The 19,086-nt window shown below is 40.3% G+C and overlaps 1 long non-coding RNA gene across 1 annotated transcript; it reads right to left on the reverse strand.

Annotated features, from left to right (window-relative positions):
- Positions 1-18,183: 18,183 nt before the first annotated feature.
- LOC311063715 lies at positions 18,184-19,069 on the reverse strand. Its single transcript, XR_014602638.1, has 4 exons — positions 19,015-19,069; positions 18,685-18,700; positions 18,485-18,582; positions 18,184-18,243 (listed from the first exon to the last, which is right to left on the reverse strand). It is a non-coding gene; the product is annotated as an uncharacterized lncRNA (long non-coding RNA).
- Between the last annotated feature and the right edge of the window lie 17 nt (positions 19,070-19,086).

Raw genomic sequence — 19,086 nt, forward strand, 5'->3', positions numbered from 1 at the left:
GTGTGTGTGTGTGTGTTTGGTGGAATTTAAAATAAGAGCACAGTTGACCTGTAATATGCTGTTTTTGACTGTTGCTACAAAAATATAAAATAGCAAGTGTGAACCCATAGTCATAATGATACCACACTTTGAGAACCACTGGTATAAATTTGATTTGGAGACATTTAATATAAATATAAAGGTTAGAGGAGCGAGTGTTTGTGACCGAAAGGTTTTCGGTTTGATCCCCCGGAACGGCAGGAAAAGTCTGAGTGGGGAAGTGAATGGAAACCACTTACCCCTCTCACAACACCACTGAAGTGCCCTTGAGCAAGGCACTGAACCCCCAACTGCAGTGGAGCTGCTCAGTGGCCAACAGTATAAGACTGTGGCTGTACCGAGCAGCTCCCAGGTTTAATGTGTGAATGTGAAGCAGGGCATTGCTGAAAAAGAGCTACTCTTTTTGCAGAAAAAAAGAAGAAAAGAAGAAGAAAAAAGAAAGGGGGGGGGGGGGGGCACAAATGTCTCCAAATCAAATTTGTACCAGTGGTTCTCAAAGTGTGGTATCATTATGACTATGGGTTCACACTTGCTATTTTATATTTTTGTAGTGTGATGACCCATCCTATTTGTGTTGCTGTGACTTTAATGGTGTTCTGTTTCTGTGTAGGAGGAGGGGACCAGCCTGCAGGGGTGTGCCTAGACGACGAGGCACACCTGACTCCAATCACCTGCTGGAGTATTTAAGCAGGCTGGTCAGAGCCATTCGCTCTCTCTCTCCTACACAGGAAACATTGTTTGTTTTTGGTTCCTTCTGAGTTTAGTTCTCCTTTGTTTGCACCTTGCACATACACTACATTTTCACACATCCATACATGCACTACACTACTGATACCACTGACTATCCACACCTCACGCTACTTAAGTATTAATTTCTGATTATTTGAGTTAACAATAAATACATTTAAACTTAACCCTGTGTGTCGTCTCCCATGTTTGTCATGATGTGATTCAGTTCATGACAAGATGGGGGCTCGTCACTTTTAAGCCTAAATTAGTGATAATAAAACTTAAGCGTTTTTTATCACACAATTAAGTTTGTTATTTAGGTTTTGTTGGGTTTTGTTCTTAAGTTGAACAAATTGGTTTGGGAGACACACACAGGTTGTATTTTGGTTGGGGGGAGAGAGCATTAGGAACTCAATTTTTTTCTTATTGCAGGTTTCTTTTGGAGTTAAGTGAGTGGGGTAGTCCTTGGGGTTCCAACTCCCGTTAGATTTTAACAGTGGTTCTCCATATGGGAACCTCTGTGTTTTTTTTGGGTTAGACTGTGTTCCACAAAAGATGGGATGGGGTGGTACCACCGAGAGGCCTTGTCGGAATGGGGGACTCGGGAGGGCCACTGAAGACTAGGGGTGAGTTGAGTGAGTCAGTTTGTGGTAGGCAGGTCAGATAGGGGAGTTGGACTCCGGGGTCTTGTTCCACCTTTTTGTTGAAACCTTTGCAAGTTTTTTTTTTTTTTTAGAAAAAATGAGTTTGGTCGAGGAGTTTATTAAGGCTCCCTCTGTGGACTTACTAGACAAATGCACAAAAGAACAACTGTTAAAAATAGCTGAACACTACAAAGTGGAGATCCGTGACAAGCGGGTCAAATTTAGGGTAAAGATATTTCTGATGGACAGCTTGGTGACACAGGACATATTACCGGAAGAGGAGGTGCTATTGGATGACGAGGGCCAAGATGGTAAAACATTTGCATTTTCTGCTAGGGAATTAACTTTTGAACAACAGAAGGAATTGCTGGAAATTAAACTGGAACATGAGAAGGAGATTGAAAAAATGAAACAAAAGACAGAATTGCTAAAGTTGGAATTGGAGCAGGAGAAATTAAAGTTGAGTGTTAAAGAAGCAAAGCAATTTAATGTAGGAGCTAATTTGAAATTACTTCCCAAGTTTTCAGAGACTGATCCAGATTTGTTCTTTTCCCTGTTTGAGCGGGTGGCAGACGCCAGGGGCTGGGATGATGGTGAGCGCACTCTACTACTGCAATGTGTTTTCACAGGTAAGGCCCAGGAGGCCTATGCTTCTTTGACCATAGCAGAAAGTAAAATATATGAAGTTGTAAAAAGTACAGTGCTGCGTGTATATGAGTTGGTACCAGAAGCTTATCGACAACGTTTTAGGAATTGGAGGAAAAGTGAAGAGCAAACGTATGTTGAATTTGTGAGAGAGATGTTGGTACAGTTCAACCGATGGTGTGTAGCGTCAGAAGTTAACACTTTCAAAGAGCTTTGTGATCTGCTAACGCTGGAGCAATTGAAAAACTGTGTACCCGCTAATATGGCAACTTACATAACTGAAAGAAAAGTTAAGACACCCCAAGAAGCGGCCATTTTGGCCGATGAATACGGTTTAACACACAAAAGTGTAATTGGTGGTGTCTATAGGCATCAGACCGGTGGTCCAGTGCATATAGGCAAACGTTTTGGGGGGCTGGGGGATTCAAGTTTTTCTGAGTTTGAAGATGGTTCAGGGAAACAGGATGACTCTAATGTCTGTAATTTTTGCCATAAAAGTGGGCACTGGAAAAAGGATTGTTTTGCTCTTAAAGCTAGAGAGAAGCTGTTAAATGGTGCACAAATCAAACCGGCCGCTTTGGCTGCATCTGCCATTGCCTCACCTCAGCTAAATGTTAAGATGGAAAATGTTTTGGACATCAGGTGTTCCACTGGGGGTGACTTTAAGACTGAGTATTCAGCATTCAGACTTCAGCATTCAGACGGGCGATTTCATTTTGATGCGAGGTATGGGTATGCAGATCATTCCTGTACCGCTCCATAGAATGACCATAGTCTGCGGGTTGGTTAGTGGGGAGGTGGCGGTTGGAGTGCGTCCTGAATTACCAGTGGAAGGGGTTGACATAATCCTGGGTAATGATTTGGCAGGGGATAAAGTGTGGCCTAAAGGAAAAGCTAGGCTTTGTTATGTGAATCTGTTGAACCCATACTGTTCTCAAATGTCGGCGTCCCAAAGCTCCAGTGACGTCCCTTACGTTGAGCCTTCATTGTGCACAGGCACGGTGGGCGGTTCTTCGGCGGGGGAGGTTAATGGAGGGGGAGATTGGCCGGCAGATGAGAATGGGGTTCAAGTACGGGTAAACAACGCTGAAGCGTTAAAAGCTTCGCCCAAAGTACTTGGACCGTTGGTTGAGACAAAAAGGAAGGAGTGGGTTTCTATGGTTAATGGCTATCCTTTGCTATTTGCAGACTCACCATCACAGACACAGCTGATAGAGCACGATATTGGAGTGGCAAAACGAGCGCAACTGGATAAGGAGGTTGGGTACATGCTGGATAACAATTTGGCAGAACCCTCAAATGGCAGTTGGACCTCGGTGTCTCGTTTGGTTAAAAACCCGGATTCCATTTTTTTCGACCTTGCACAGACTTAAGAAAAGTCAACAGTGTTACAAAACCTGACTTTTTCCTTTTAGCACGCATGGAAGATTGCCTTAGACCAAGTAGATTCTCCAGTTGTGGTACCTATTACTGCTATTCTGAAGTCTAAAATTATCTGTATCCATCTATTTACGCTGTCCCTCATCACTCTTAATACTGTTTCTACAGGTGAGCTGATGGTGGGATGGATGGGTCAGGTATTAGTATGATTGATGAGAACTGTATGGGTCAGGTATTAGTATGATTGATGAGAACTGTAAAGTTGAATTAGAGGTTACGGAGTACCTGGTTGGTCTCCTATCTTATGGGGGGGGGGTGTGATGACCCATCCTATTTGTGTTGCTGTGACTTTAATGGTGTTCTGTTTCTGTGTAGGAGGAGGGGACCAGCCTGCAGGGGTGTGCCTAGACGACGAGGCACACCTGACTCCAATCACCTGCTGGAGTATTTAAGCAGGCTGGTCAGAGCCATTCGCTCTCTCTCTCCTACACAGGAAACATTGTTTGTTTTTGGTTCCTTCTGAGTTTAGTTCTCCTTTGTTTGCACCTTGCACATACACTACATTTTCACACATCCATACATGCACTACACTACTGATACCACTGACTATCTACACCTCACGCTACTTAAGTATTAATTTCTGATTATTTGAGTTAACAATAAATACATTTAAACTTAACCCTGTGTGTCGTCTCCCATGTTTGTCATGATGTGATTCAGTTCATGACAGTAGCAACAGTCAAAAACAGCATATTACAGGTCAACTGTGCTCTTATTTTAAATTCCACCAAACAGAAGTCAAACACTGATTTTCCTATAATTAGGCAAAAGTCCTCTTATTTTTCAGCCCATCGACAGGAAGTCTGACGAACATGCTAAGCTTTGCTGACCGCTGATCTTTCAATTAATTATCGTCGGTAGCCTATTGGCACTGCTGTTTGGAATCCTACATAAGGAACCAAACAGTACAGCTTTTCATACAGAAGGCTTTATGAGCTGTTTGCATTCATGTTTTCCCACGTCGTACGTTTAGTAATTCATTTGCAGTGAGAGAGAGGTAGTGAGGCGCAGGACAGACAAAGCCCTGTGAAACTAACGCACGGATGCAGTCGTGCTCATCTCATGCACACGCCCGCTCGTGCTTGGAGTTAAATCGTTTTTAAGGTTTTTCTACGTGACTCACGGGTAAAGACGACTTAAAACAAACTATTAAAGACTCGAAACGTGAGGTGCCTGGCAACTGGCTGCCTTTAGCTGAAGCCTACAGGGTGCGCAGGGTAACATCTATCTACAGTATATCGTTCCATTTTGTGCCGTGTTTAAAATCGTGCATGTTCATAATGATGTGATATTTAATTTAAAGCCCCGGTGCGCGCAGCACACTCTCCTGTGAGGGTGCACTGGACGTGTGTGATGAGGTGGTGTCACATACATGATGGAAAACACAACCAGCTATATTATGCTATTGTGGTGGTAGCCTATATCTTTCGAACGTCTAGCCTCGGCGCTGGATATTTTTGCCTCTGCGACACCCCCAACCCTGAGTGATGTAATTACGCTGTGTCTATCAGGGTAGTAGAGGTAGTGTTGTAACAGTCATCCTACATGAGAAATATAAGCATATTTACAAAGACTGTGAGCTATGACTCATCATGTGCATGGTGTGAGGGCCTGAGCACTTAAAGGGGAAGTGGTTTTGTGCAGGACGTTTTTGTGGTGGTATCCTGCCTCTCTATATGCTTGTAATACAGTAAATAAATACAATAGTAAGAAGTGTATTTGACAAAGTGATGAAGTGAAATGGTCACTTGTAGGATGTATAGGTAAATATAAAGACAAATATAGGATAATGTGGCAGGATTGGTGGATTGAAGTTTAGTGCATTTATGTTTTTAGAAAACATTTTTACTGTAGCAGTGCAGTGGTAAGCAGCAATACAGTAGAGGTAGTGATGCAGGAGACATTGACATTATGAAATGGAAATAACAGTATGATGAAAACTGTGTACAAAGAACATCAAAAAAGTAGTCTGAAGGAAACAATGAGTTGTCAGGGAACATCTGCAGGAAGTGGTAACAGCGTGACTGGCTGTTGGGTGGAAACCTTAATGTGTCCAAAACCGTTACTTTTCAGGAAATAACAATAGATCAATAGATCCAAATGTAGTTATTATTTAGTCACAAGCTCTTCAGTGGTTCAATATTTATGCAACCCTCAGACACACTTTCATATATACAGTATGAATATATATCAGCTATTTTTCTTTCAAAAATAGCTGATCTACAAGCTCATAGCGCGTTGCATTGTGACACTGACTTGCTGTCAGGCAGAAAACTTGTATCTCCATAAAAATGTTCAGGTATGTGTTGTAAGGCGGTTGTTGAGAGAACACGTGACAAAGGTGTGAATGTCAAAACATTGTGATGACTTGTAGATCTGTTGGTTTGTGTTCAGTGAGTGTCATCACTAACCACGGGATCGGATCTAGACGGTATGGTTCCCTAGGTGACACCCCACCCCCCCCCCGAAGGCCAACACACTTTACCCCACAGCAATGTCTTCAAGCGTGGCAAATGAATGCAGCGACCGGATAGCAACACGGTAACACCCCTTTGCAATGACATTTCAGTAGACAACCTCCCTTGGTGGGGCCCCATGGCCCGTGTAATTTGTCAGCAAGCAGACCAGGATGCGATACAAAAGCAAGATGGAGATTCACTCAGCAGTTATAGTTGCCAAGTTATTTGATTTGATATAAACACCCAAGTTTTCAGAGACTGATCCAGATTTGTTCTTTTCCCTGTTTGAGCGGGTGGCAGACGCCAGGGGCTGGGATGATGGTGAGCGCACTCTACTACTGCAATGTGTTTTCACAGGTAAGGCCCAGGAGGCCTATGCTTCTTTGACCATAGCAGAAAGTAAAATATATGAAGTTGTAAAAAGTACAGTGCTGCGTGTATATGAGTTGGTACCAGAAGCTTATCGACAACGTTTTAGGAATTGGAGGAAAAGTGAAGAGCAAACGTATGTTGAATTTGTGAGAGAGATGTTGGTACAGTTCAACCGATGGTGTGTAGCGTCAGAAGTTAACACTTTCAAAGAGCTTTGTGATCTGCTAACGCTGGAGCAATTGAAAAACTGTGTACCCGCTAATATGGCAACTTACATAACTGAAAGAAAAGTTAAGACACCCCAAGAAGCGGCCATTTTGGCCGATGAATACGGTTTAACACACAAAAGTGTAATTGGTGGTGTCTATAGGCATCAGACCGGTGGTCCAGTGCATATAGGCAAACGTTTTGGGGGGCTGGGGGATTCAAGTTTTTCTGAGTTTGAAGATGGTTCAGGGAAACAGGATGACTCTAATGTCTGTAATTTTTGCCATAAAAGTGGGCACTGGAAAAAGGATTGTTTTGCTCTTAAAGCTAGAGAGAAGCTGTTAAATGGTGCACAAATCAAACCGGCCGCTTTGGCTGCATCTGCCATTGCCTCACCTCAGCTAAATGTTAAGATGGAAAATGTTTTGGACATCAGGTGTTCCACTGGGGGTGACTTTAAGACTGAGTATTCAGCATTCAGACTTCAGCATTCAGACGGGCGATTTCATTTTGATGCGAGGTATGGGTATGCAGATCATTCCTGTACCGCTCCATAGAATGACCATAGTCTGCGGGTTGGTTAGTGGGGAGGTGGCGGTTGGAGTGCGTCCTGAATTACCAGTGGAAGGGGTTGACATAATCCTGGGTAATGATTTGGCAGGGGATAAAGTGTGGCCTAAAGGAAAAGCTAGGCTTTGTTATGTGAATCTGTTGAACCCATACTGTTCTCAAATGTCGGCGTCCCAAAGCTCCAGTGACGTCCCTTACGTTGAGCCTTCATTGTGCACAGGCACGGTGGGCGGTTCTTCGGCGGGGGAGGTTAATGGAGGGGGAGATTGGCCGGCAGATGAGAATGGGGTTCAAGTACGGGTAAACAACGCTGAAGCGTTAAAAGCTTCGCCCAAAGTACTTGGACCGTTGGTTGAGACAAAAAGGAAGGAGTGGGTTTCTATGGTTAATGGCTATCCTTTGCTATTTGCAGACTCACCATCACAGACACAGCTGATAGAGCACGATATTGGAGTGGCAAAACGAGCGCAACTGGATAAGGAGGTTGGGTACATGCTGGATAACAATTTGGCAGAACCCTCAAATGGCAGTTGGACCTCGGTGTCTCGTTTGGTTAAAAACCCGGATTCCATTTTTTTCGACCTTGCACAGACTTAAGAAAAGTCAACAGTGTTACAAAACCTGACTTTTTCCTTTTACCACGCATGGAAGATTGCCTTAGACCAAGTAGATTCTCCAGTTGTGGTACCTATTACTGCTATTCTGAAGTCTAAAATTATCTGTATCCATCTATTTACGCTGTCCCTCATCACTCTTAATACTGTTTCTACAGGTGAGCTGATGGTGGGATGGATGGGTCAGGTATTAGTATGATTGATGAGAACTGTATGGGTCAGGTATTAGTATGATTGATGAGAACTGTAAAGTTGAATTAGAGGTTACGGAGTACCTGGTTGGTCTCCTATCTTATGGGGGGGGGTGTGATGACCCATCCTATTTGTGTTGCTGTGACTTTAATGGTGTTCTGTTTCTGTGTAGGAGGAGGGGACCAGCCTGCAGGGGTGTGCCTAGACGACGAGGCACACCTGACTCCAATCACCTGCTGGAGTATTTAGCAGGCTGGTCAGAGCCATTCGCTCTCTCTCTCCTACACAGGAAACATTGTTTGTTTTTGGTTCCTTCTGAGTTTAGTTCTCCTTTGTTTGCACCTTGCACATACACTACATTTTCACACATCCATACATGCACTACACTACTGATACCACTGACTATCTACACCTCACGCTACTTAAGTATTAATTTCTGATTATTTGAGTTAACAATAAATACATTTAAACTTAACCCTGTGTGTCGTCTCCCATGTTTGTCATGATGTGATTCAGTTCATGACAGTAGCAACAGTCAAAAACAGCATATTACAGGTCAACTGTGCTCTTATTTTAAATTCCACCAAACAGAAGTCAAACACTGATTTTCCTATAATTAGGCAAAAGTCCTCTTATTTTTCAGCCCATCGACAGGAAGTCTGACGAACATGCTAAGCTTTGCTGACCGCTGATCTTTCAATTAATTATCGTCGGTAGCCTATTGGCACTGCTGTTTGGAATCCTACATAAGGAACCAAACAGTACAGCTTTTCATACAGAAGGCTTTATGAGCTGTTTGCATTCATGTTTTCCCACGTCGTACGTTTAGTAATTCATTTGCAGTGAGAGAGAGGTAGTGAGGCGCAGGACAGACAAAGCCCTGTGAAACTAACGCACGGATGCAGTCGTGCTCATCTCATGCACACGCCCGCTCGTGCTTGGAGTTAAATCGTTTTTAAGGTTTTTCTACGTGACTCACGGGTAAAGACGACTTAAAACAAACTATTAAAGACTCGAAACGTGAGGTGCCTGGCAACTGGCTGCCTTTAGCTGAAGCCTACAGGGTGCGCAGGGTAACATCTATCTACAGTATATCGTTCCATTTTGTGCCGTGTTTAAAATCGTGCATGTTCATAATGATGTGATATTTAATTTAAAGCCCCGGTGCGCGCAGCACACTCTCCTGTGAGGGTGCACTGGACGTGTGTGATGAGGTGGTGTCACATACATGATGGAAAACACAACCAGCTATATTATGCTATTGTGGTGGTAGCCTATATCTTTCGAACGTCTAGCCTCGGCGCTGAATATTTTTGCCTCTGCGACACCCCCAACCCTGAGTGATGTAATTACGCTGTGTCTATCAGGGTAGTAGAGGTAGTGTTGTAACAGTCATCCTACATGAGAAATATAAGCATATTTACAAAGACTGTGAGCTATGACTCATCATGTGCATGGTGTGAGGGCCTGAGCACTTAAAGGGGAAGTGGTTTTGTGCAGGACGTTTTTGTGGTGGTATCCTGCCTCTCTATATGCTTGTAATACAGTAAATAAATACAATAGTAAGAAGTGTATTTGACAAAGTGATGAAGTGAAATGGTCACTTGTAGGATGTATAGGTAAATATAAAGACAAATATAGGATAATGTGGCAGGATTGGTGGATTGAAGTTTAGTGCATTTATGTTTTTAGAAAACATTTTTACTGTAGCAGTGCAGTGGTAAGCAGCAATACAGTAGAGGTAGTGATGCAGGAGACATTGACATTATGAAATGGAAATAACAGTATGATGAAAACTGTGTACAAAGAACATCAAAAAAGTAGTCTGAAGGAAACAATGAGTTGTCAGGGAACATCTGCAGGAAGTGGTAACAGCGTGACTGGCTGTTGGGTGGAAACCTTAATGTGTCCAAAACCGTTACTTTTCAGGAAATAACAATAGATCAATAGATCCAAATGTAGTTATTATTTAGTCACAAGCTCTTCAGTGGTTCAATATTTATGCAACCCTCAGACACACTTTCATATATACAGTATGAATATATATCAGCTATTTTTCTTTCAAAAATAGCTGATCTACAAGCTCATAGCGCGTTGCATTGTGACACTGACTTGCTGTCAGGCAGAAAACTTGTATCTCCATAAAAATGTTCAGGTATGTGTTGTAAGGCGGTTGTTGAGAGAACACGTGACAAAGGTGTGAATGTCAAAACATTGTGATGACTTGTAGATCTGTTGGTTTGTGTTCAGTGAGTGTCATCACTAACCACGGGATCGGATCTAGACGGTATGGTTCCCTAGGTGACACCCCACCCCCCCCCGAAGGCCAACACACTTTACCCCACAGCAATGTCTTCAAGCGTGGCAAATGAATGCAGCGACCGGATAGCAACACGGTAACACCCCTTTGCAATGACATTTCAGTAGACAACCTCCCTTGGTGGGGCCCCATGGCCCGTGTAATTTGTCAGCAAGCAGACCAGGATGCGATACAAAAGCAAGATGGAGATTCACTCAGCAGTTATAGTTGCCAAGTTATTTGATTTGATATAAACATTTCATCAACCTCTTAATCTCTAGCTACTGTATATATTTCTTCATACAAAAAATAACTAAAACAGCCAACGGACAAGCTTAAAATGTTAAGAGATGCAAACCCATTGAGCATGTAGATAAGTAATTTCCACTATTTTCAAAAGTATAAATGTTTTGAATGTATGTGCTTAAAATAGAGACTAAAGTAGGGTTAATGAGGTTAAAATAGTTGAATAAAACACATCTGCATAAATTCAGTAAACAATATAATACCTTAGCCTGATGGCCTGAAAGTCTAATATCTCCCCAGAGCGATAGGGATATCCCTTTGGCTTAGAGGTTAAGATATTGGCTTTCCACGCAGGATACCCGGGTTCGAATCCCGGGCGTTATATATGAATTGATATATATATATATATATATATATATATATATATATATATATACACACACACACACACACACACACACACACACACACACACACACACACACACACACACACACACACACACACACATTATTTATAGTATATATAAAATACTTTATACAGTTTGAAGGCAGTACTGTAACAAACCTATGCTAACAGGATAACACAAAAAGCCCCGGGGAGGCTTGTTTCCCTTGTGGTCCATTGTATTCAATTCATAATCAAGACATTACATTACATATCAGCAACAACATTAAGATCAATACAGCTATATTTACTGAAAAAAGCGCTATGTAAATGCACCATTTACCATTTATCCCAAATTAGACCCTATGTTCCCTCAGCCCTATGTTCCTCAGCCAGTCCGGATATTACGCTTGTGACGTCGACCCACCATTCACCGTACACATTAGGCAATTTTGATATAGGATTTAATTTAGTTGACTATCCCTTGGCCATACGACAAGGCAAATCTTTGCATATTCGTATTTATTTTACTCGCTGCATCTTAATTATCTTACTTTCTGCATATTATTATATATTTTATTCTCTGCATATTATTTGTTTTACACTCATCTTCATCATTACTGTTTAGTATTGACTCATAGTCATGTGTGCCATTTGACGTTCTTACTGGACTGCCTCCCTACCCAAGCCATGGCCGCCACAAAGGACAATTTGATATATAGTACTTCCAGCAACTACTGGCATCTAATCTATGAACTGTAAACATAGAAACATCATTTTGTACAAATGTGTGTGTGCATGTCTGTGTGTAGGGGACACAGGGAAATTGTCAGAACCTTCCCTAAAACATCCGGGACAGCGCTCCATACGTCCCAGACTTCCAAACTGTGGAACAAACTCCCCTTTGCAGTTAGAACTGCAGACTCACTCCCAATTTTCTACTGTAATCTGAAGACACCTCAGACTCCACTTTAGCCTGTAGCACTTGACCAAGCCTTGACGACCATGTAGTCTCATGCAAAGGTTAAAGTGTAATTTCTTATAGTTTGTATAGTTAAAATGTACAGATCATTTATTTTTTTGATATTGTGCTGTTTGACTGATGCTAGGTTCTTGGTTGAACTATGATCCTATTACTGAGGCACACTGTCTCTATGCATTTGATGTACTTGTTTACCTTGTTTATTGTAAATCGCTCTGGATTAAATTAAGAGCATCTGCTACATGCCTAAATTGTAAATTATAGGTCTGTTTTGCAAACCATACAGTATGGTACTGCACAGGCTTGTGAAACACAGGCTTTTTTCACTTAATGGGAGAAAACTGAAGACAAAAGATAAAAAAAAGAGAAGTATGACTAAGCTACAGAAGTGGTCAATGTTAACTTCGTGTCATGGGCGGACTGGAAACAAAAGTCAGTCTCGGAATATTAATTACAGCGGCCTTCATATTTTTAATTGGCTGTTGGGTGGAAACCTTAATGTGTCCAAAACCGTTACTTTTCAGGAAATAACAATAGATCAATAGATCCAAATGTAGTTATTATTTAGTCACAAGCTCTTCAGTGGTTCAATATTTATGCAACCCTCAGACACACTTTCATATATACAGTATGAATATATATCAGCTATTTTTCTTTCAAAAATAGCTGATCTACAAGCTCATAGCGCGTTGCATTGTGACACTGACTTGCTGTCAGGCAGAAAACTTGTATCTCCATAAAAATGTTCAGGTATGTGTTGTAAGGCGGTTGTTGAGAGAACACGTGACAAAGGTGTGAATGTCAAAACATTGTGATGACTTGTAGATCTGTTGGTTTGTGTTCAGTGAGTGTCATCACTAACCACGGGATCGGATCTAGACGGTATGGTTCCCTAGGTGACACCCCACCCCCCCCCGAAGGCCAACACACTTTACCCCACAGCAATGTCTTCAAGCGTGGCAAATGAATGCAGCGACCGGATAGCAACACGGTAACACCCCTTTGCAATGACATTTCAACCTCCCTTGGTGGGGCCCCATGGCCCGTGTAATTTGTCAGCAAGCAGACCAGGATGCGATACAAAAGCAAGATGGAGATTCACTCAGCAGTTATAGTTGCCAAGTTATTTGATTTGATATAAACATTTCATCAACCTCTTAATCTCTAGCTACTGTATATATTTCTTCATACAAAAAATAACTAAAACAGCCAACGGACAAGCTTAAAATGTTAAGAGATGCAAACCCATTGAGCATGTAGATAAGTAATTTCCACTATTTTCAAAAGTATAAATGTTTTGAATGTATGTGCTTAAAATAGAGACTAAAGTAGGGTTAATGAGGTTAAAATAGTTGAATAAAACACATCTGCATAAATTCAGTAAACAATATAATACCTTAGCCTGATGGCCTGAAAGTCTAATATCTCCCCAGAGCGATAGGGATATCCCTTTGGCTTAGAGGTTAAGATATTGGCTTTCCACGCAGGATACCCGGGTTCGAATCCCGGGCGTTATATATGAATTGATATATATATATATATATATATATATATATATATATATATATATATATATATATATACACACACACACACACACACACACACACACACACACACACACACACACACACACACATTATTTATAGTATATATAAAATACTTTATACAGTTTGAAGGCAGTACTGTAACAAACCTATGCTAACAGGATAACACAAAAAGCCCCGGGGAGGCTTGTTTCCCTTGTGGTCCATTGTATTCAATTCATAATCAAGACATTATATTACATATCAGCAACAACATTAAGATCAATACAGCTATATTTACTGAAAAAAGCGCTATGTAAATGCACCATTTACCATTTATCCCAAATTAGACCCTATGTTCCCTCAGCCCTATGTTCCTCAGCCAGTCCGGATATTACGCTTGTGACGTCGACCCACCATTCACCGTACACATTAGGCAATTTTGATATAGGATTTAATTTAGTTGACTATCCCTTGGCCATACGACAAGGCAAATCTTTGCATATTCGTATTTATTTTACTCGCTGCATCTTAATTATCTTACTTTCTGCATATTATTATATATTTTATTCTCTGCATATTATTTGTTTTACACTCATCTTCATCATTACTGTTTAGTATTGACTCATAGTCATGTGTGCCATTTGACGTTCTTACTGGACTGCCTCCCTACCCAAGCCATGGCCGCCACAAAGGACAATTTGATATATAGTACTTCCAGCAACTACTGGCATCTAATCTATGAACTGTAAACATAGAAACATCATTTTGTACAAATGTGTGTGTGCATGTCTGTGTGTAGGGGACACAGGGAAATTGTCAGAACCTTCCCTAAAACATCCGGGACAGCGCTCCATACGTCCCAGACTTCCAAACTGTGGAACAAACTCCCCTTTGCAGTTAGAACTGCAGACTCACTCCCAATTTTCTACTGTAATCTGAAGACACCTCAGACTCCACTTTAGCCTGTAGCACTTGACCAAGCCTTGACGACCATGTAGTCTCATGCAAAGGTTAAAGTGTAATTTCTTATAGTTTGTATAGTTAAAATGTACAGATCATTTATTTTTTTGATATTGTGCTGTTTGACTGATGCTAGGTTCTTGGTTGAACTATGATCCTATTACTGAGGCACACTGTCTCTATGCATTTGATGTACTTGTTTACCTTGTTTATTGTAAATCGCTCTGGATTAAATTAAGAGCATCTGCTACATGCCTAAATTGTAAATTATAGGTCTGTTTTGCAAACCATACAGTATGGTACTGCACAGGCTTGTGAAACACAGGCTTTTTTCACTTAATGGGAGAAAACTGAAGACAAAAGATAAAAAAAAGAGAAGTATGACTAAGCTACAGAAGTGGTCAATGTTAACTTCGTGTCATGGGCGGACTGGAAACAAAAGTCAGTCTCGGAATATTAATTACAGCGGCCTTCATATTTTTAATTAAATAAATAATAATAATAATAATAATATTAAGTAGTGAAAGCTCATCTGTCAATCAAATAAATACAAATTAAAGGGCCCCAGCTTGATAATCTATAGGGCAAGACCCCTACGGTCCTATTTACAAACCAGTACTGCACATGGCTTATGAAACTATCTCATATTTTGACGCTACTTGCCTTTTTTTTACGTTATGGGAGGAAACTGATTAAAAAAAGATAAAATAAGAGAGAAGTGAGCAGTTACAGAAGTGGTCAATTTCATCATCAACTTTGTGTTGAAATGGGTGGACCAGTAGATCATATCTCACACTAGATATACTGTAAATGGTGCTACATAGCAGTACAAAAAAGACACACACTTGTGTGTGTGTGTGTGTGTGTGTGTGTGTGTGTGTGTGTGTGTGTGTGTGTGTGTGTGTGTGTGTGTGTGTGTGTGTGTGTGTGTGTGTGTGTGTGTGTGTGTGTGTGAGACACATGTGCGTCTCCACTATGCAAAAACAAGAAGATATACGTAGGAGAAGGCATGGCTGGTACAGTATCAATAGTGCAGCATATGTGTTGCAAATATTCAGATGTATTGAAAAATGTATATATTTGTGACAACACAAAAACTTTTTCAACCCTTTTCATATCAAGGTCCATTATTTATTCTGCCTTTGAGCCACGGAACCACCGTTTGATGAGATTTAGACTCTCAGACCCCAAAAAGAATATTTTGTCATCGTTGGATAAAGATTATGTCCACTATTCCATGCTGTGTTGATGTTGGTAGGCTACTATAGGAGAGATAACAGGCAAACGTTGATGAAAATAACAATTATTCAATTAAGTAATGCAGATAGTTGACTATAATTTAACTCTTGAGAGCATAAAATGAAACCAAATGGACCCGTAAGGGTCCATTTGGTTTCATTTTACGCTCTCAAGAGTTAAAGATCTAATAAGGGTCCATTTGGTTACCAACTCTCCATCATTTAGCTGGGGACTACCTGGAACCCCCTCAAGGACCACTGGTTGAGAACCACTGTTCTATGGGGACCTACCACGGGTCACAGACAAAGTCAGAGAGAGAAGGATGAGGCTGGCAGGACACTGTGTCAGGCACCCGGAACTAGTGGCAAGCAAGCTGACACCATGTGAGCCAACCCAGGGCAAAGCCAGGAAAGGCAACCACCTACGTAGATGCACTGCGGCGCGACAGCTTAGCTAACAACACTGTAGAGCTTATGTTAGATAGGAGAGTGTGGAGGGCAGCCATTCAGGAGTCCAGAGTTGGTGTTGGCTAGACCGCACTCTCACATCACATGGCTAGTTAAACATAACAATATTACAGTAATATATTACTTAGTAAATACTGGATACACTGTTAAAAAGTATAGTAAATACATGACACAAGTCATAATAATAATAATGCTAATAATAATAATGCAAATACTATTACTAAAACTAACAACAACAATAACAATAATAAGAGCAGTGAGAGGAGTTTATACAACAAATTGTGTTTTATTAAAATGCTAATTATACAAGCACACATCTTCTAAAATTTAAAAATATATTCAATTTCTTCACATACTTAAAAAAATATGCAAGTATCAACACTTATGTGAGTAAAGTAAAATAAATCGTAGAATGAATGAAAACATGAAATCATCAGTTTGAGACAACAGACAAATACAAAAAAATAGAATGATTTGATATAAAAATGTCATCAACCTCTTAATCTCTAGCTATATATTTCTTAATAATTATAAAAAATAACTAAAACAGCCAATCGACAAGCTTAAAATGTTGAGAGATGAGAACCCATTGTGAGCTTGTAGATCAGCTATTTCCGCTATTTTCAAAAGTATTTTAAAACATTTATAAATATAGAGACTGTTAAAATAGTGACTAATGTAGGGTTGATGTGGTTAAAATAGTTGAATAAAACACGTCTGTATAAATTCAGTTAACAATGTAATAATTAAATTAAGTAAATTTACATTTACAGTACATACACAAACCTTCAATTGTGGTCTATTGTACTCAATTCATCATCATGACATACAATACACAAAACATTACATATCAGCAACAACACTGAGAGCAATACTAGATATATTTATAAACAACCCAGACTCTCAAGCAACAAGCTGGTAGGGATCATGTGTGTGTGTGTGTGTGTGTGTGTGTGTGTGTGTGTGTGTGTGTGTGTGTGTGTGTGTCGGTGTGTGTGTGTGTGTGTGTGTGTGTGTGTGTGTGTGTGTGTGTGTGTGTGTGTGTGTGTGTGTGTGTGTGTGTGTGTGTGTGTGTGTGTGTGTGTGTGTGTGCGTGCGTGCGTGCGTGCGTGCGTGCGTGCGTGCGTGCGTGCGTGCGTGCGTGTGACGTTTACACATATACAGTACATAGATTTGCACCACATCTAAGATAAATTGATAGTGTGTGTGTGTCCATGGTTCTTGCATGTGTATGGTTACATGCATAAATGTTACCCTACCTACATACATTGATTGGTGAAGATCCATTTGTGTGGTTACATACTGTACATACATGTGTTGCTTGTAATATCCACGACCCATACGAGTTCTGGTCCCTGTTTTATTATCATCATATGGGTCTGGGCTGGTTCAGATTCTATAGGTCTGTTTATCATGTATAATGCCTGAGCGAACCAAGAAGACCTGAACTCAGGAGGAGATAAACACAGCTGTGTGAAGCCTGATCTATGCTTCATCGCATGATGGTGTTGCACATTACTAGTGATGCATTGTGAGCTTGTAGGTCTGATATGTTCGACGTGCAACACTGTCATGCGACGAATAGGCTGATCTAGGATCAGATAACTGCAGCGCAACTAGGTAGCAGGCTGTCGGGATCAATGTAAGCTCATGTTAAACTTTAAATATAATTTTAATGGTTGTAAACTATGTATTAGGCGATGTTTTTAATTAACGGTCAATTAAAAATGTTACCGGTCAATGGCCGATACATCCCGGGTAACGTAAGCTTTGGTGTAGATCCATTTGTCTTCATCCACGTGTGGTGTTGGGTTTTCCTACACGGTTGTATCTATAAGGAAATGAAACAGTTACAGTCACATTAAAGCACGATACTGTGTCATTAAACAAAGATACAGGCTACCACTCATTTTCAATGGAAACCAGTGACATGAAGATACAAAGTGACACCTGACGTTTGAAAACAAGGAATGTAGCCTGTGTACAAACAGTATGGAATGAGAAAACAGTATGCTTAGTTAAAATCAGATTAAAATCAGTTGATTGAATCTCTAAAATATAATATATAATATATATATATATATATATATATATATATATATATATATATATATATATATATATATATATATATATATATATATATATATATACTTGCATATACTATACCATTTTCATAGTCGTCATCGGGTTGGTTAATTTCTCCATAGACACTTGTGTCACCTAAAGGTAAACAAATAAGTCTTAATGCGGTGCTTATAATTCCTTCAGAAATAGTGTTAGCTGTGAGCTTGTACATCTGCTATTTTTGAACATGTTTTAAAGTAATCTTGAAAGTGTTAGGAATATTTTGAATCATTTCTAAAATGTTTCTAAAATTTCAAAAAATACATATCAATTTGGTAGGCACGAAAAAGACACAGGTCTTAATGGGTTAATGAACAGGATTGGTTCAAAGACTGACCGTATTGCAGTGGGCAGTATACATCATCGGGATCCCCTCTTTGATTGGTCGCCTGGACTGTAGATGAGCCCTGACCGGTTCCCTGAGGCTCAATGGGTCTGTAATTAAAAGATAAATATGTATCAGTGATGAAGTTTAAAACAATATGTACTCTACTGCTGTCATGTTGATGAATAGACAGAGATCAATAATGTACCTACCTGACATAAGCTGGATCTATAAATTAAAAACAATACGTTATAACATAAATATCTGAACCAGATAAAAACATGCAGCTATAATTGTTTAGTCAGTTTCTTCTTCATGTTAAAGCATGTCAACGAGGTGATATTACTGTCACACAGTAAACACAACTGTCCTATGACCAGAAGAGAAGTTACTGGTCTCAGCAGGAGACACTTTTCTAACAAATCCAGTTAATCTGAACCTGAACATTTATTGACTCTCCTAAAATGTATATTCCACAATAACACTAAATTAAACTGGATTAAAATCATTTTATTGGATGTTTGAAAAGTGTAATACTGTACCGTTTTCATAATCATCATCAGGTTGGCTGATTACCCCATAGACGCTTGTGTCGCCTAAAGGTAAATAATATG

Source organism: Gymnoscopelus microlampas, assembly GCF_963454915.1.
Source record: "Gymnoscopelus microlampas genome assembly, chromosome: 16".
Lineage (NCBI taxonomy): Eukaryota > Metazoa > Chordata > Actinopteri > Myctophiformes > Myctophidae > Gymnoscopelus > Gymnoscopelus microlampas.